The 19,620-nt window shown below is 47.5% G+C and overlaps 1 protein-coding gene across 4 annotated transcripts in view; it reads right to left on the bottom strand.

The window, feature by feature from the left end:
• The window catches only part of ACSL1 (acyl-CoA synthetase long chain family member 1), a 72,685-nt gene extending 53,389 nt beyond the window's left edge, over positions 1 to 19,296 (bottom strand). The window contains exon 1 of one of the 4 annotated variants that reach the window (XM_049632560.1): positions 19,210 to 19,296. The gene's annotated coding sequence lies outside the window, so the exon portion shown is untranslated. Of the gene's footprint in view, positions 1 to 18,572; positions 18,854 to 19,209 lie in introns of those variants that run through there. The other 3 variants (XM_049632558.1, XM_049632557.1, XM_049632561.1) reach the window with 3 other exon arrangements.
• Between the last annotated feature and the right edge of the window lie 324 nt (positions 19,297 to 19,620).

The following is a 19,620-nucleotide window of genomic DNA, read 5'->3' as shown; positions in this document are numbered from 1 at the left end:
AGATAAGTCTAGGAAAGAAACTTGAAGAAAAAAAAAAACACTTCAGAAAATTACTGATTTGGTAATCTTGCACCGTTGCAAGAACACTTTTATTAGATACTAATCTGTAATGCTAAGGGTTGAAACCCAGCTAAATTCTTACCTTTAGTGGGTGATAATGACAAGGTACAACAGTTTAATTCATGCCTCTCAGCTCGCAGCCAGGTGACAGACAAGCTGAAAACCAGCTTCACTTAATCAACTGGTTAATGCTGTCCATAGGAAAACTAGAGCCCATCCAATAAAGAACTAAGACAATCCTTCTTTGAGATCCACGTGAAGAATGACTCTTAAACATGAATACAAAGCATTCTAAATCTTCTTCCTTCTATGTAACTGCTATTAAGGAAAAGGCACTTCGCGTATTTAGAAATGCAGGCAGACCTCATTCAGAGAATATTAGCCACAATAAATAGCCCTTCAATGCTGCAGGTGAACATTAACACCACGCTTTAAGACAGCCCCCAACAGGTCTCTAAGAAGAATCAAGACCCACACTTGCCAACAGATGACTAAAACCCAGACAGATTGTACTTCTTATTCCAACGGTGTTCTAGTTGGAATATTTTTTTTATTAAATTCTTTCAAAAGCAAATTTGCACATCACCCTCTCAGGAAGTTTACAGCCCAGGCAAGTAATAATGCTGCTGTTTGCTAAGAATATGATTCAATCGGATTAAAGGCTTAAGCAGCCAGTATTTCTCAGTTGAGAACACACAAGACTATTGGCAGCTGGCTTCTCCCTTCCCCAACAGCTACACCTGCACACCCTTCCTCCCAGCACTTAGGAAAAGTGTGTTTGTTCAGTTGGGTCCTTTCAATTTCCCAAAGAGCTGGAGTCTAAAACCACAGAACGACAGAGAACACAGCAATGGTTGGGGGAACGTGGCACACATCCAGCGCAAAGAACCATTGTGAAGGATGCCTTTAAGTAGCCCTGTGCACAGGACAGGACACAGGACAGGATACACAGGACACGGTAGTAGAAACTGGATTGCACGACTGTCAGGAAACAGAAGTCCTGGTATTTATCCACCCAAACTTTGGGAAGAAGAGCTGGCAACACAGTTAGCACTGATCTAGTGTTTCAGAAAGGCTTTCACATCCTGTAGCTCACCGGAACATCGCAATACAAAATGATCATGAGGAAACTGAGGCTGGAGACTTAAGAGGTTTCCCCAAGGTGTATCCCAAGACGGGGACACCGACTTGACCCTAAAGTCATGCTTGTTCCTCTACACGAACAATTCCTAACCTCTGCGGGGCCGCTGATCCTCTCCACTGGGAACATGCACATACTTCTCTGCACATGCGGCTCACAAGTCCTCCGCAGCCCACTCCGGCTTAGAGACCGTGACAGCAGGTGGTTTCTAAAGGTCCTCAGCACTGACACTGCATGGCCTGATGAGAACCGGGCATCTGAACTCCCTTGTCTTACATAACCACCAGGATTTGCCCCATCATCCTGGACTCTGAACATATGGGTCTAAGGCCACCCGGACACAAAGGTTTACCTCCTACCATTTTGTTTACACCACACAAAAGTGGTTTGGGGCCAGAGGTGACTCACAAGGGCATCATTCTCTAAGGACACAGGGACACACACACACACACACACACACACACACACACAGACCTCCTATGATTTTGCAGATTTATACTTACATCAGCATTTTATTTTCTTCATATTGTTTACAAACCCCCCAAAAAAATGGGTGACCGGGATGTTTCTCCCCTTCTAAAGTTCCTCAAGCTTTCATTCGGTTGAATAACAGCGGTTTGATGAAATACTTTGCTAGGAATGCAGCCTTGAAGCAAACCCACGTAAATAGCACCCTTGCCCCAGCAGCAGCAAATGCAGAAATCCTGACATCTTTCCTTAAAAGCAGCGAGCCAAGCTGGCAACGCTGCCATTCCTTGCCCCACCTCCTGCCCTTGTACAATAGGCTATTTACAGAAGGCTGAAACTCCCCCTTTGTCCTGAGCTGGCTGGGCAGAGCTCAGCCTTGGGGAGGAACAAGAGAGCAGCAGCCAGACCGCGTGCTGTTCTTTCAGTGTGCCACTCCAAAACCCTTGGATTCGTGCTCCTTAACCCTGGCTGGCAATTTACCTAAAGCTAGATTTGCTTAAGCCGTCCCCTCCTGAACCAAAAGAGCAGTCGGGCTCTCCCCAAACAGGGATGCCGACATCCACCAGTTAGAAAGGAAAACAGAGGTCTCTGTCCAAAGCCCATCCTATACATGAATTCCTGACTACGTTTGCTGCCTTTGGATCATCTCCTCATCCTGAGCATGAGAAGGAGAGAGACCATCTGGGTAACTTCAGGATCCCACGCACGGTGGGCAAATACTTCCACAGGGAATTAATTACTCCCATCCACTGCCATGGGGTGTTTCTTCCCAACGAAGTACAGTGAACCTTAAACCCACATAATTTTCATTAAAGTGACTCTCTGGGATCACGAATTCGATTTCCAAGCAGATTTTAAAAGGAGAAATGAAGGAGAGGTGCTCTGCTTTTAGAAACCTGATTTGCTGAAATATTCAAGTCAACTTGAAAATTCTTGGGGCGCCTGGGTGGCGCAGTCGGTTAAGCGTCCGACTTCAGCCAGGTCACGATCTCGCGGTCCGTGAGTTCGAGCCCCGCGTCAGGCTCTGGGCTGATGGCTCGGAGCCTGGAGCATGTTTCCGATTCTGTGTCTCCCTCTCTCTCTGCCCCTCCCCCGTTCATGCTCTGTCTCTCTCTGTCCCAAAAATAAATAAAAAAAAAAAAAAAAACGTTGAAAAAAGGAAAAAAAAAAAAATTTTAAAAAAGAAAATTCTTTACGACACCACTCTCTGTCCACGCCATCAAAGTCAGAAAGAGCAGGACACAAAGCTTTTAAAGGTAAGCAGGGGGATGCTTGGGTGGCTCAGTCGGTTAAGCATCCGACTCTTGATTTCGGCTCAGGTCATGATCTCGTGGTTTGTGGGTTCGAGCCCCGTGTTCGGCTCGGTGCTGACAGCACAGAGCCTGCTTACGATTTTCTCTCTCTCCTTCCCTCTCTGCCCCACCCCCACTCACGCACGCACGTGCACGCTCTCTCTCTCTCAAAATAAAGAAATAAACTTAATAAAAAACTGTAAAGGTAAGCAGAAGGCTAGACTAATTTTCTAACCAGTAATATTAGGGCCATACCTCACCTGTTCATATTGGCCACCAAGCCACGACTCCCATATACGCCCCCAAGTAATGAGATTCCAAACACAATGTGCCCAACTTGAATGGGTAAACTTGTAGGGCTTAGATGCAATGGTCAAAGTCTACCCGTAACAGCTTCTGTATTTATTAAATTACATATCTATTGAAGTCACGTGACAAAATAAATTACTTTAGAAATGTGTGCTCTTTCCCTACTTACATTTCCCTGATATTTTATTAAAATTCTTTGAACACACTTCTCCACACAGGGTCTCAGGCATCCCTAGAGCCAGCCACTTTTGGAGCCACTTTTGCCTTCGTAAGGTCAAGCCTCCAGAAATAGCAACCCAGCTAGTGTTAAATTCCTTTGCTCAGGAAAAGTCGAATTCACTTAGTTGGCCTTTCTGAGAATGAGGCGGTTTCAGGAAAGGTGCCTTCTCTACCTGATGGTGTTCAAAAGGAAGTGACCAAGAGGACACCCCCACAAAATGAAAGCCTCAGTGACACATGACGACTACAAGAGGGTTGTCGGGAAATCCTCACCCTCTCTTGGGTGCAGGTGCATTACTTAACATTCAAATGTGGGTGCAAACCGTGAAAAACTTGCAGACCCCATTCGTGAGGCTTAGAAGTCAAAAACGTAACACAAATACATACACAAAACAGTGCAAAACGAGGTGGCAGTAAGTGCACAAGAAATTCTGAGAGAGGTCACACGCTCTCAAGGATTGCTGCATGCAGAAAGCAAAAGCGAGCCGGTCCTCGCAGGATGAGGGAGGCCCAAGAATGTGAGCTCCACTTCGGGCTCTGGGGATAGGACGGGACGGCCAGAAGCAACTCCCCACCTCAGCTCTAGGATTTTTGGCCAGGTAATCTGGAACAAGTGACAGGATTCCACTGGGTAGGAGAAAGGAAGGAAAAATCAGCTTGAAATTGCGCTTTCTTTAAGAGCCACCGTTTGCTAAGCACTTGCTGTGTATCAGGCACCGTGCTGAGTAATTAGACACATGACGAACTGTCATCCTCCTAACGGTCCTTACTGTATGGAGTCCTCATCAGCTTCGACTCAAAGACAGGAGACTGTGTAGGAAAAGCCCAGTGTCCTGCCCCAGCCCCACACAAGAACAAGACCAGAGGCCAGGACCGAAGGCAAAGCCTATGGACCGTAAGAGGCAGGCCTGTCACCGAGGCACACGGTGGTTCAAATGCAGATGAACGTGCAAGGCGATGAAGAGGATGCCAAGAAGCTGGGACAGACAGAGCTTTAAAGAGCCAGGATCTGAATCCCAACGTCCACCAAGCATTGGAGGGATACACACGAATTGTGGCCTGTGCAGGCGACGGAATAACCCTCCGCCTTAAAAAAAAAAAAAAAAAAAAAAAAAGAAGGCGATCCTGATACAGGCCATAAGCTGGATGAACCTACAAAACGTTATATGTGTTCCAGGGACTTCGATGAGGCAAATTCAAAGAGACAGAAATGGAAGCTACAGGAGTGGAGGGTGGGAGGGGAAAGGGGAGTTATTGCTTCACAGGTACAGAGTTTGTGTTGGGGATTCTGGATCCCCAAAACATTCTGGAACATCCCAAAAATTCTGGAACTCGGTAACGGTGACAGTTACGCAATATCGATAATGTAATGAATGCCAATGAACTGTATGCTTAAAAGTGGTTAAAATGGTAAATTTTATGTTATGCCTACTTTATAATAAGGCATTTTTAATCGCTAAAAAAACAAAACAAAACAGGATTTAGTAACTCAGTGGATATCAATGGAAAAAAAGAGTCGGAGTCGGAGAGCTGGGTTTTTGAGCCCGGGAGATTGAAGAAGATTGACCGGTGGAACAATGAGGAGCAAAGCAGTGGGGGAGGCTGGAAGGCGGTTTGTAGGCAGGTTCCCAGGGTCCTGGAAGCCTCCTTGTGCGAGTGGACCGGCCCATCCTCTCCCCACGCGTCTCTGGGCGAGCTCCCCTCCGGCTCCCTGCCTCAACAAGGCTGGGAGGGTCAGTATCCCAGGGCGGAGCTCTGGCCCTTTCCAAGAGTCTACCAGAAAGTCTCCCCATGCTTCCACGCCCACGCTGCATTCTCCAACCTTGGGGTCTCCTTTCCTTACGGCCTCTTCCCGAGCCCTGTCTTAATAACATGTCCAAACTGACCCAAATAGTTCAGTTGCTCTAATAAATCCTTACGTGACCTCCTCAGTCAGAGGCAGTCCTGAACTCCAGGAATATGTTATCTGTAGCCCTTGCGTGACCCTTAGCATCTCCTATTTTATACTTATGGTGAGCGTCTGCTTCTCTTACATAGATGCTTCTCTCTCCTGGGGCCAGGGCCCCTTCCCATCTGTCTTCATAGGCCCCTGATGCTGGACATACTGCCTTGCCCAGAACAGGTGCTTCATGAACAGTTACTGGGTTAGGAACGACCCTCTGTGATTCTGACCAGTTTTCTGCTACAGGCCCCAGGAGGGTGTATTTATAGAACAGTGATTCTCCAAAGAGCAAGGAGGTATTTGAAACATTTCTAAACTTTAGCATTCTCCCTGTACACCCCACGCTGCTGCTGACGCTGCTGCGAGCCATTGTGCTAGAAAGGAGTAAGCAGCACCTCCTAGGTGATGTGGAGGGGAAAAGAAAAACCTTGCAAGACACTGATTTAAAGGCTACATAAAAATACTCCCTTGCCCCTTGTTGTGATGAGCACTGGGTGTTGTACGTAAGTGATCAGTTACTACAACTACATTCTACTCCTGAAGTCAGTAATGATAACTAAAAAAAAGCAAAACTCTCTTGCCCAGCTTCCCATGATGTTTTTCATTTCTCAAACTGTTGCACTTCTATATAATGTCACCTCAAGGTCATCTAAGGGCAAGGATCCTCTTTCTCCTTAGCAGATGTGTAGACAAATATTCAGACAGGAGACTGTGGATTACTTTTTGAAAGATCAAGGTTGCCCACAAGAAGGGGAAGAGGGTAAACAAACACCTCTCTTGAGTAGAAGTGCAAATGCCAGAAGGAGGGCTTGAGTCCAGAGCTTGAGACCCGGCTGGCCACCAACATCTAGAAGTGACTATTCTACGACAGAAAAGAGAATCCTCTAAACCAGAGAAGCATCCCAGGAGCTATAGAGCAATGGTGGGACTGCGGTGAGGAGAGCCCTCAGAGACTCCCTGACCACCGAGCACGAGCAAGAGCACCGGGTGGGTGGCCATCTGAGCCATTAAGGGATGCTGCAAATATGATTTGCCCGGCATTCTCCGGAGGGCGGGGGGTGGGGGGGAGCCATCTGGTTCTCCTCCCTTCTCTCTTCAGCATAGACACGAAGACCTGCCATGTCCAGCCAATTGGGGAAGAGATAATTCTAGTTTGGACATGCCCAGCGAAGACATCCAGGTTATGTGAGTGGCACGGATTCACGAGGAAAAGTTTCTATTGAAAAAAAAAAAAAAAACTCTTAAGAGAAGCAAGATGTTTCCATTGGCCTTCAAACACTGTTAACACTGTTAAGTGAGTTCTCAGAAGTCACTTAGACGAGGCAGGGACATTTCTTGGTAACGGTCGGAGAAGGGGCAGGCTTGGGCAAAATGGGTGACCTCAGCCAGTCAGCCTCACTTCAGCTAATGGAGACAAGACCAGTTTGCTAGGTTGACCCAACCCTTCTGAAGAGGCTTCCGTGGGCCCGGCTCCCCACTTGTCAACTCACCAAGTGAATCCAACAAGGCATGTTATCTCAGCTGACATCTGGCCCAGGAAGGGCCCTAATTATGTCTGTAGGACTGTGTATTAGAGAACACAACGCCATGGTCCGGGGGGTACAGCCCATTATGTACAGCCTATTATGACCATAGCTAGAGAAGGAAATAAAATTCCTGTTGCCATGAAAATAATCCACAAAAGACTCTCCATCTTCCCGGCCTCTGGGGAACCACAAAGCAAGGCAGGAAGCAGGAGGCTCCTCTTCCTGGGAGGTGGAGAAGAACTTAATAGTTAAGAGGACGAATGTCCTTTTACAATAGCCAGAGCCAGACCCCGTGAGGCAGGAACTCCTGTCCACTCAGGGCCCTGGAAATTGGGAGTAGGGTCCCTTTGTTTGAGAAACCGCACACAGAGAGGGTACCTAAGTCCCAGGGTCCCTCCGATGTTTTGTCCCAGACTAGTCACTTTTAGGAGTGAATACGGAAGGAGACAAAACAGGAAGAGTAGGAGGTAGGCTCAGATGTAACAATCTGGTTGTTTCAGGTCCCGGCGGTGCCCCTGATGGGCAACAAAAATCTTGAGCCAGCTTCGTCGCTGCCTGTGTGGGCCTCCGTGGGGATAAAGAAAGGACGGGAATAGAGGAAATGTGTGCCCCCTTCAATCACTGACACCATGGAGCATTTCCAAGACAAGGCCAGAGAAGGCAAAAGATGGTGACACACCCTTGACGTTCAGGACTGAACAACAGGATTCCACTGCCACCCGGAAACTCCAGATGACAGCACGACACAGAAGGAAAATAACTGTTAGAAACTGCCAATTCTAGGGGCGCCTGGGTGGCTCAGTCGGTTAAGCAACCGACTCTCGATTTCGGTTCAGGTCATGATCTCATGGTCTGTGAGTTCGAGCCCCGTCCGGCTCTGTGCTGACAGTGCGGAGCCTGCTGGGGATTCTCTGTCTCCCTCCCTCTCTCTCTGCCACTCCTCCCTCCCCTCAAAATAAATAAGTAAATAAATAAATAAATAAATGAAATTAAGGAAAAAAAACTGTTAATTCTATGCTGTGGCATTTGGGTATTTATGATTTTATTATTCTACTGTGTACTTTGCTGTGTTATTATTTTTTTGTTATTATTTTTTTTATTTCTCAAGATAAAGAAGATATAACTAGGTCAATTCGGTTCATTTCCTCTTGTATTTATGTATTTCCCACCTGCTGCATAAACGGCCTCGGGCGGCAACCTGTCCTTCTAGGAGAATGACAGATGGGGTGGAAGCCCTGCCCAGAAAGTCCATCCCTAGGCTCCCACCGTCCGTGTTGGGCCCTGACCAGCTATGTGGGCACTTCCACGTAAGGGCACCTTTGAGAAAGGTTCCACTGCTAATGAACAAAATCACAGGGAAAAAAACCCCACTTTCCCTCTCTCCCAAATAGAAGTCCAACAGCATTTGCAGTGTTGCCTCTGCCTTCAACGAGTTTAGGGTATCAGTGAACAAACACACCTGCGAGAAAGAGTTAACCTAACTATCTAGACGAAAAGTGAAGAAGTAAGTGGTGGAGGGCTTCGGGAGGGAGAGAACACTATGGATGAACCAGAGAGCGATGGGAGGGCCGGCTAGAGAGCCAGGTGGAAGCAGCCAGAGGCAGGTGGTGGGGGTGAAATGCCCTGAGACCCAGCTCGCGCCGGCCGGTGCTGGGGCAGGGGCGGCTGGCAGTTAGGAACGACAGAGCCATAAACCAGGGTGGAGGATGCCCTGCCTCCACCCGGGCTAAGCAGCCGTTAGCTGCAGGAGCTTGTCCCCATGCAGCGGGGTGTAGTTTGCTGAGCGTCCCATGTCCCCGCCAGGGTGAGGCCTGGTGCAGGAGACAGCGAAGAACAAGGCCCAGTCCTTGCTCGCAGAGGTCACCACGATCAGATAGCAGTGACCTGGATAAGAAGGCTGAAAGGACACAAGGTTGGGTAGAGTTACTTACACCTCTTAAAATAGATCGCGGTTTCAGAGGGACTGACAAACTAGTGGACCAGCTTAGCGGCGCAGGGTTAAGTGGGAGATAGAACATAGACAGACCTCTACCCAGAGAGGAAGGCCGGCCACTCACACATGGGGACGCTTCTGAGGGTTTACAGATTTCAGCGTGGAACTGTTGTGTCCCTAAACAGCAGAGATGAAGGGAGCCCACCAAATATGCTTAGGCTGTGGGCCTCGTCAAGACAGAACAGAGCCTTTGAAAGAGGCTGGGACCCCGTTCTGACTTTTCGATTTCGTCAGCTCTGGGGAAGACGTTGGTGGTGTCGGGGGAGCAGCACGTGAAACAGAGAGAGAGTTGCAGGATTAAGCCCACTGTAGGAGGAGGGAGAAGGGCGGGGCTGGAATAACTCCAAGGGTGCGGGGAACCATGGGAAGAGTGCGTGGCCCGCGGGAGGCTGAAAACCTAACAAATCCAACAAGTTGCAGAGGACTGTAGGGTAACGACCTGACGTTTAAAAGAAGGAAAGGAAGACAAAGAGATGGTCTCATCTGGCTGTTACCTACTTGGAACACGTGACACTAGCTGGGGGTCTACTTTCCCCATACGTTTTGTTTATATTTTATTATGAAAATGTCCACGTGGATTTAAAAGTACATAGAATAGGAAAACAAACCCCCATATGCCCATGACCCTAGCTTCGGCTTTCCCAGGATCAACACTTTGCTAATATTGTCTCATTTTACACCCATAAAAAAAAAAAAAAAAAAAAAAACAATTTTAAAGCAAATCCCAAACATCTTACTATTCAGGTGACACTTCCGAGGCCCATTCGGCGCTATGATCCTGCGGTTTGGGGAACGATTTGCGGGGAGTAAAACTGACTAGCACATCCACATGCTGCTTCCTGCTAAGTGACTAAACGTTCAACAAAGAAAGCCAACCTAAATATTGACTCAAGGTGCTACACCCAGCATGATATGTGATTGTCACACAAGGAAAGGTCTATATGTTCAATCTGAGATTTACAGAGCACTCCATATCAAACGTTGCTCCCATCTCAGGAGACACAGTAGTGAATAAATCAGAAAATAAAATAAAATCTTTGTCCTGATTTTAAGGCTTCTGCATTTTCAAGCTTTGGGTCCAAAGTCAAAATATACTCTGGATTTAACACGACTCTCCTGAAGTCCAAGACCACTTTTAAAAAAATTTTTAAATTTATCTCTTTAAGTTCAGGTTAGTTAACATACAGTGTCATATTGGTTTCAGTAGAACCCAAGGATTCATCACTTACAACACCCAGTGCTCATCCCAACAAGTGCCCTCCTTAATGTCTGTCACCCATTTAGCCCATGCCCCCCCACGTACCTCCCCTCCGGCAACCCTCAGGTTTGTTCTCTGTATTTAAGACTCCCTTATGGTTTGCCTCCCTCTCTGTTTTTATCTGATTTTTCCTTCCCTCCCCCTATGTTCATCTGTTGTGTTTCTTAAGTTCCACATATGAGTGAAATCATACGACGTTTGTCTTTCTCCGGCTGACTTATTTCACTTCGCATAACACACTCTAGCTCCGTCCATGTTGTTGCAAATGGCAAGATTTCATTCTTTTTGATCGCTGAGTAGTATTCCACTGCATATGCACACCACATCTTCTGTATCCATTAGTCCATCGATGGGCACTTGGGCTCTTCAAATGACATACTGGATAAAGGGTTAGTATCCAAAAGTCTATAAAAAACTTAGCAAAATCGACATCCAAAAAACAAATAATCCAGTGAAGAAATGGGCAGAAGACGTAACTAGACACTTTTCCAAAGACATCCAGATGGCTAACAGACACGTGAAAATACGCTCTACGTTATCAGGCAAATACAAATCACCACCACCATAAGATACCACCTCACTTCAAGACCAATTTGACATCAATCACAACCTAGTTTCGCAAGGGAGTTTCGATTCCCCCTTAACTGACAAACTGAGTTCTCTTGCTCTTTTTTTTTTTTCCAAGTGGCATTCAGAGGTATCTTGCCATGCTGTTGGTAGAGAAGGAGTTAATTTTCCGGTTCTCTGAGCTTTTCATAATGCATCCAAACTAATAAATAAATGCCTCTTAATATGTAACTACATTTATTTATTTATTTATTTATTTATTTATTTTTAAAAAAATTTTTTAATGTTTATTTATTTTTGAGACAGAGTGAGACAGAGCATGAACGGGGGAGGGGCAGAGAGAGAGGGAGACACAGAATCAGAAGCAGGCTCCAGGCTCTGAGCCATCAGCCCAGAGCCCGACGCGGGGCTCGAACTCAGGACCGCAAGATCGTGACCTGAGCTGAAGTCGGACGCTTAACCGACTGAGCCACCCAGGCGCCCCTGTAACTACATTTATAAACTCTAGACATTTGCAAATATTTTCTGAACATTATAAAATACACATATATGAATTTAAGCTAAAAAATGAGTATCTGTAGTAGTTCTAATATACCCACCCTGCACCCTGGATGGCCTACCTCCGCCACGGGGCACAGGGGCCCCATTTTGGGACGACTGAGCAGTTCTTGCAGCTTCTCTGGGCACCTGCCTGGCTAGAGTCTCTGTCAGTTCTTGACTCTGGGAGGCAACAAATAAAAGTGCTAATTGCAGGGGCGCCTGGGTGGCTTAGTCCGTTAAGTGTCTGAGTCTTGCGATTGGCTCAGGTCCTGATCTCACAGTTCGTGAGATCGAGCCCTGAGTCGGACTCCACGCTGAGCATGGAGCCTGCCTGGGATTCTCTCTCCCTCTCTCTCTGCCCCTCTCCCACTCGTTCTCTCTGTCTCTCTCAAAATAAATAAATAAACATTAAAAACAAGCGCTAACTGGAGCACCCCCCCCCCCCCCCCCCGAAAAGCTTGCCGCCGCTAGGGGGCAGTGTAATAGTGCTTGCACACAGACTTTCCGTCTAAGAGGGAAACAGAGGTAATCAACAACTCCGTGAGGGAAAGGAGTTGGAGCGGGCAGGACACTGGAGTGAAGTCACCTGGCCCAAGCCTGAGAGCCCGAGGGGGCTGGGCCGGCTAGTCTGGAGGAAGGAGAATCAAGGTTGCAGGGCCACGGCAGCCCAAAGCTTCAGCCCCTGCCTCACGGGCCAGGGATGTTCAGTCTGCCTACACTTTAGAGGGGTGCCAGCCTCAGTGGCGCTCATCTCTGATTCCTGTCCGAAGAGGGCAGCACAGGCTGGCTCTGTCTTCAGAGTCTAGCCTGTCTCTGGGCTCTCAGCCACACCTCTCTGAATCTGGGTTCCATCCTCCCCTGGGGTGGTTGGTTGGACTGCTTGACAGGCAAGTTCCCTGCCAGCCCCACATTCTGGGGCACCTTGGAAGCGTGCCTGAGGAACAATGCGGGTAATTGTCCTACAGAAGGAACAAACAGCTATTCGACCATTTCACTAGTAGCACAGAAACAAGGTATGATTTTAAGGAGGAATACCAGGTAAATGAAGGCGACGGTACAGTTATGTAAGATTATCTAGAACTTGACACTGATCTGCTTCCCTTCCACATCCCGTAAAGCCTACAACCACCTGCTGTTGAAACCTCTCTGAAAGTACCCTGAAAGAGACACCACGGCTGTACTCCTAAACACTAAGTTCAACCCAACGAAAGCACAGGCTTGGTCTAGTGATTTTCGATACCTTGATCTTTGCTGCAAGATCTCAGTTTTGCGCAGCATCATAATTTACAAATTTGGAACACTGAAACGTGTATTCTTGTCAGCGATCCCCTTCTACAGGACACCGGACTGTCTGAATGTCTCCTGGTCTCAACTGGACATCAGACAATATTAAGTGCTTGCTAGCAGTTAAGGTGCCATGTTAAATGCTGCCGAAAACATGCAAAAGATAATGACTAGGTCTCCTACGTGCCCAGAGCTTAGAATGCGGCTGGGGAGTCTATATGAGGAAGCAAGATATGCTCACATGAAAAGGCAAATGAAGGAGAGAGGGGGTGCTGTTCATAACATGAATGACCAGTACAGCCAGGTATCAACCGATCCAGAAAGAAGTAGGCCACTGCCCCAGAACGGGTTCAGGAGATCCTTGGATGGACCAGGCACGAACCCCTTCAGAATCTGAATTAGGGGTGGGGGCACCTGGAGTAGCAGCTATTCCTAACCAATGTGGCAGAATTTCAGCATTTTAACCACCGCTGCAGCTGCTGGCGCATCTCGGCCAGCTGAACGTTAGCCTAGGGTTCCAGTGAGGGATCCAGAGTCTCTGAGGAGCAGGTCCATGAGGAAGGAGGCTGGAATGAGGAATGTCATTGCAGACAGGTCACAGTAAATGCACAGGGTCCATGAGGCCCTTCCAGGGCATGGGAAGGCCACTCAGGCCAAAGAGAGAGCTCACGGATAGAATCTTGGGATGCAGAGACCTTGGTGCAATCCCGTGCTCCCAGAGTCTGCTTTCCAAAAGTCCCAGGATGTGGGTGGTTTGGGACAGGCACGGGAAACAGCAGGTTGGAATCAGATTCTAGAAGCTCCCAAGAGCCAAGCTAAATAAAGACTTGGGACCTTATAGAGGGAGCCCCGGAAGGCTTCTGGGCAGAGGAGGGATTCAATCAGAGAGTTGTTCATTAAGGAAAGTCATCATTCTCTCCCTCTTTTTTCAGCGAAGGGTCTCTACTGTCTAAACCAGAGGTGACAGGCTATGGTTTGGGCAGTGACGTTGAGGAAAAATTGGTGTATGTTGTGCAATACTGTACAGAGTAAGTGAAGATAGGTCGACTGCAGGGCACAAAACAAGAAGTACACTGAGATCTGGTCATTCTCCGAACAGGCCCGGGGCCCAGGAACAAACTCCACTGGGTATCATGGCCAGGGGGGAACACAGGTTGTGTAACCTGGGCTAAATCGCCCATGACCTGCACAACGATTACTGTGTCTGCAAGGGAGCAAGTTATGCTATTTAGATGTTCAGGGAGCCTGGGATATTTAGAAGGGCAGCAGACAGAGGTGACTCAGGAAGCAAGTATATATGTGGGAGCTGGGGTTCCCACCCTTGCCCCCTTCAACCACAGCAGCCCTGCTTTTATTCTGTACCTTGGGGTTCTGCCTAACACTGTACTAGAAAAAAGGCACCCATATCCAGTAGACGATACAACACTGTGCCTCCAAACCCTGAAAACTCACAATTCTGTTCTCTTGTCTCTAACATGCTGAGAAAGTCTATTTTTGGTAAAAGTAACCCGAGATGCACAGCAGGAAGCAAACCTATGTGCCATGGTGAGACCAATCTCTTACTTCAGTGAGTGGCTCGCCCATCTCTGCTGAGCGTGGGTCCCTGTTCCCAGCCACACCCTCTCTTCCTGCCACACACTTGATGCATTAACCGTGCACCTCGACGGTTCACCAGTCTTAATGAGACCAAGGGCAGGCAAAGCCTTTAACTCTTTAATTCTCTAGAAAGTCATAGCTCTGGACCAGGTGATCTTGTCACTCACTGAAGCAAGCTGAATCAAAATTTGTTGTCATTTCAGCGCTCTGGTGGTACAAGACAGAGTGTAAAAATGAGGCCAGGAAATATCAAGGAACAACGACACGGAAAAAGAACCACTTCTGTCCTGTCTCGCCACTAGCTAGGTAACCTGGAACTTTGCTGACACTCCTGGGCTAAGAACCTTTCAAGCTCTAGGGAGGCAGTTGAGCCAACCAATTAGGAGCTCAGGCCCCGCAGTCTGACTTGCCTAGGTTCAAATCCTGGTTTGGGCAACTTCATTCCTGCCCTTATTCTTTTATCTTTTGTAAAGCAGGGATAATAGCAGGACCTACCTTGCAGGGAGGATTAACTGAATTCACAGGATATCAGAAGCACTGAGAACAGCGCCTTGGACTGTTGGCTGTTATCGTCACCTTTCACGTCCTGAGCCTGCCCCTGCCGGGCTGTGGCCACTGCCTCAGTCAGCTCACAGACCCTGCTTTGTAGCTGACGGCTGAGCCCTGAGGGAGAAACTAGTCTCTGTAGCAACCTTCTCTTTCCTCTGGTTATTTAAAGAATAAACAGTGTTCGAGGTATTTGGGCCTTAGATATATGCACATTTCTCTCACAACCAACCTGAGGGGAAAGTACCAATTTCTTCCTCCGCCAAAACTGTGCAAAGGGACAGATAATACATTTATCAGAAGTCCTTCCAGAATGAGGAAATGGTATAAACGTCAATCCACGTTTCCTCCTTTGATGCCATTTTTTCCATTTATCTTTCCAGACCATGAAATCCAAAAATCGACAGCTTTGCACAGGAACCCAAAAGTTCATTAAAACCATTCACTAACAAAAATAATTTTCAAATCGTTGCCAGTGTCAACAGTTTTAAAGCAGAACACGCCTTAATTTTTCCAAAAGATACATTAAATACATAAGAAGCTTGGCAAACCGTTCGGACGCAGTTGTTCTTAAATATCCAACAGTAGGAGAAGGGTAAGTAAATTGGAACATATCCCTTACACCACATTAGGCAGCCATTCTCAAAACTTTGTTTTGGAGGAGAAGGTAACAACATGGAAGAATGCTCACAATACAACTTAGGTGATTAAAATTAAACTATCAGGAGCGCCTAGGTGGCTCAGTCAGTTAAGCGTTGGACTGTGGCTCACGTCATGATCTGGTTTGTGAGTTCGAGCCCCGCGTCAGGCTCTGTGCTGACAGCTCAGAGCCTAGAGCCTGCTTCAGATTCTGTCTCCCTCTCTCTCTGCCCCTCCCCCAATCGTGCTCTGTCTCTCTCTGTCTTTCAAAAAAAAAATGTTAAAAAAATTTTTTTTAAAACATTAAGAAATTTTTTAAATCATCAAAATTTTTATCTTCAATTAAAACTATATGCTTTTTTTTTTTTAATTTTTTTTTCAACGTTTTTTATTTATTTTTGAGACAGAGAGAGACAGAGCATGAACGGGGGAGGGGCAGAGAGAGAGGGAGACACAGAATCGGAAACAGGCTCCAGGCTCCGAGCCGTCAGCCCAGAGCCTGACTCGGGGCTCGAACTCACGGACCGTGAGATCGTGACCTGGCTGAAGTCGGACGCTTAACCGACTGCGCCACCCAGGCGCCCCTAAAACTATATGCTTAAAGTACAAAAAAAAGTTGTTTAGAAAAACACTAAAAGGAAATACACAAAAAGGTTAATAGCATCTATTCCTTGAAGACCTTTTTTTATAGTTCCCAAATTTTCTAGAAGCAGAGGTTCGTGTTATAATATAAAAAGTATATAATATATAATATTCCTATGTTAATATAATTCTTATAAAAGCATATATTCCTATTATAAATACTTTCACATTTACATGCTAAACTTTTTATCATTTTATATTTTATATACATCTACATACACACACATATGTAGGTTTTCTGAGGCAAATGGTTTTGAATTAGGTGTTAGATAGCTTTCAAATTTCATTTAAAACTTGAAAAATTCTCATAAAGAGAATTAGCCCAGGTACCTACACAGAGCCACCAGTTTTGAAATCTTAGATTTTTTTTGTGCCTCCAGCCAAATGCATTCTTCTAGGCAGGCAGCACAGGGGAAGAGAGCACTCACCTACACCTAAGCTTTCGTCCAAAAGAATGTGCCCTCCCTCCAAGCCAGCCATGTTTCAAGAAAAGCTCCATATTTCATTCTTCCTCGGAATTGCACAAAAGCTACAACAAACCAAATTCGATATTGTCTACAACTCAGCCAAGAACTTCTAAACGTCAGGATGTAAAGAAAAAGCAGACAAAGTAACATACCACCGATTACGCAAGAGCTTCCTCTTGTCAATTTTTTCAAATTATGTACCACTTTGGGCTCACACAAACTAGAAATTCCTGTTGAGCTGTCATCTGGGCATTTTCGGTAAGGAACTGGAGATAAAAGGACAATCTTGGAGTTGCAGCCACAAACACTGGGAAATTGCCTCCACTTTCTAGCTTGTGCGCTTTCCAAACGCGTTTCTGTAAAAGCTCTCAGAGCCCCTTCAAGTACTACAATGTTGAAAATTAAACCTAACCACGTGCAGCTTCAGATCAGCTCGGTTCAAGGAGACTTTGTCTCTAGGCATGAGCGCCAAAGACAAACGATCCTGATGGGTTTGTCTGACCACCAAGTTGGACTGACCACCTACAGTCTACCTCCTGACGAACCTGCCTGCGAGAGAGAAAGGCTTGAATCCCAAGATTTCAAGTAAGGCCACAGGATACCAATAGCTTGGAGCTGCCTTAAAGGAAGTTCCTCTGTATTTTTTAACACAAGAGTCTATCCCATTGCATCATCCAAACAATACCGTTCATAAAACGTTATTAATGGATTCTAACTTAACAGTATTTGGATACGAAAGTCGGTATGTGCAGAAGAATAATGAGCTTATGCTTTATGAGGCAAACCTGCCCAATACATTCAGCAACTGCCCTTAAAAATTATATATATTCATCTCGGGTTACGGAGTCTCAACATCTAGAAATTACTAGTATTCCTATAGTCTTGCTCTTTCCAGAAAAGTGAAACTTGAAGGGAGAGAGGAGAAATCCCCAGCTGTGATGACAGAACAATCTGATCTTTCCCCAGCCCCTCCTCTGAACACCACCATTTTCCACAAGCCAGCTAACATCAAAAACGAAAGACATAGTAAGGCCTGTGGCATGTGAGCATGCTTTCAGTTATTTCAAACTTCATCTGAAAGAGAGGTAGCTAGGAAAATACCTCTATGATATAAACTGAAACCTGTCCCAACCTGCACTTGTCACAATTAGCTATCTCTTAAACATCCCAAGTTAAAAAGCCCAGAGATCTCTTTTTAGTCAGGCTGCCTGCAATAATAATATTGCCAAAATATGCATAACAGAGCCAGGAAGGAAATAAGTCAAAATGCTTATAATTGTGAGGGAAGGGTGATTTAAAAAAAAAAAAGTTTTTTTCTGTTCACAGTAAATGCATAAAACAGAGGTCTATAATATGCCTACACTATTTGAAGGGAGGAAGGGAGGTATGAGGTTGGCTACTTTTGAAGATTTTTTTCTAGTCCTAGAATCTTAGCTCATGAAAGACTTTCGTTTAACGCAGACCTTTCACAAATAAGGAGTCAAGTTTCAGACTGGGAAGGGATTCTCCCAGTTGAGTGAAGGCAAGAAAGAACATCTCAGAAGACTGGCTCCATGCTGATGGGAAGCAAGATTTCCTTTAAAAGTTCCACCTCCTCAAGTCCACTAATGTGCCCATTGAACCTGCCATGGCCACTTGAAAATGCAGAATCAACCAGAAACTTTCGATTGACTTTTTGTTTGTGTTAAGCAAATAACTGTTTACACCGAGATAAACACAGGTGAAATTTGTGTCAGACACTATGACATTTCATGTTTTTCTCATGCTAAGCAAAGACGAAAAATAAAAGAAAGGGTCCTGACAGTCGGGGGGCACTTTGGATGCTCCTGTATCAAGAAGATGCTCAGAACTGTTAACTTTAAAAGGCAAACAGCACTTCTACAATGGTCTTAATTAAGCTCCATAACCTTGTAAGTAGGTGGGGTGGGGAAGGGATCTGCGATTGTAAATACACACTGATAAGTGTCTGTCTCTAGGTTCTAGTCCACGTGACCATTCAAGTCCTTTACCACCACTTTCCCAGGCTACAAGACGATAGGTATCATCGCTGCTTCCTAATTTCAAAAAACACCAGGCTTCTTACATCAGTGACTCCAACACGGCTATGGGCACTCCTCCAGAGACACCGCGAGAATTTCTCCTTTTAGCAACCGGCTTTTGAGGCTGCATTCGACCCTCCTACAAGCGCTCCGCGCAGGGGCCACCATCACGCCGAGGTAGCAGGACGTTCCGGCTCCGACGCTTTCAGGCGCGGTCCGAATGCGCCTCAAAAACCCTGTCACGGGGACAGGCGCCCCGGCCCCGCTGGACCATCCCTCGCATCTGAAGCTCGGGGTCCGGCTTCCGGGACGGGCGGGTCCCCGCCGTCACACAAACCAGAGGCCGGTCCCGCGGCGCGCGTCACCCGGACCCCGGCGTGCACCAGCCCCCGCGCCCGCGCAGCCCGCGGGAAACGGCGGCCGGGCATCCCCGGCTCAGGCACAGGAAGCGGCGGCGGGCTCTGGCGGCCCGAAGGCCTCCGCTGCCGGGAGAAGGGGAACCGAGGGCAGAGGCCGGAAAAGCGGAACGTCCCCGGGAGTCGAGGGGCGGCTCACGCGTCTCCGCCGCGGCCGTCGCCTCCCGGGCTCGGGCCGGCGGAGCAGCCTCAGCCCAGCGCCTCCGCCGAGACCACCGGCGCCGCAGCCGGGAAAAACGCGGCTCCCGGCGGCAAAAGCACTCACCTCCTCGGCTGGCCGGGCCGCTACGCCGCCGGCTGTCACCTCAGCCCACTGCCTGCCCAGCGCCGACTCCGGATGCTATTTAAGGGCGCCGCCGTAGTCGCTGCGCCCTGGCTGCGCCCCAGCCTCAGCCGCCGCGGAGCCAAGCTGCTGCGGGTGCGCCAGCCGCTCCCGCCCCGCTGGCTCCGCCCCGGCCCCGGGCCCCGCCTCCGCTCTCAAGCCCCGCCCCCGACGCGCGCCCACCTCCCGTCTGGGTGCGCGCGTGCCGGGCTGCCTGCTGGCGGGTGCAGGGACGCGGCGAGCAAACTCAGGAAGAGTCGCTTCGCCTGCCTTCGATTTCATAGCGAATCTGTGGAAGGGCAAAGGGTATATTGTAGAGCTTCAACCTAGAAGCCCGGCCAGCCCTGGGGTCCC

The sequence above is a fragment of the Panthera uncia genome, chromosome B1 (assembly GCF_023721935.1).
Source record: "Panthera uncia isolate 11264 chromosome B1, Puncia_PCG_1.0, whole genome shotgun sequence".
Classification (NCBI taxonomy): Eukaryota; Metazoa; Chordata; class Mammalia; order Carnivora; family Felidae; genus Panthera; species Panthera uncia.
Note: the sequence above shows the minus strand (reverse complement) of the source record. Positions and strands in the feature narration are given on the sequence as shown.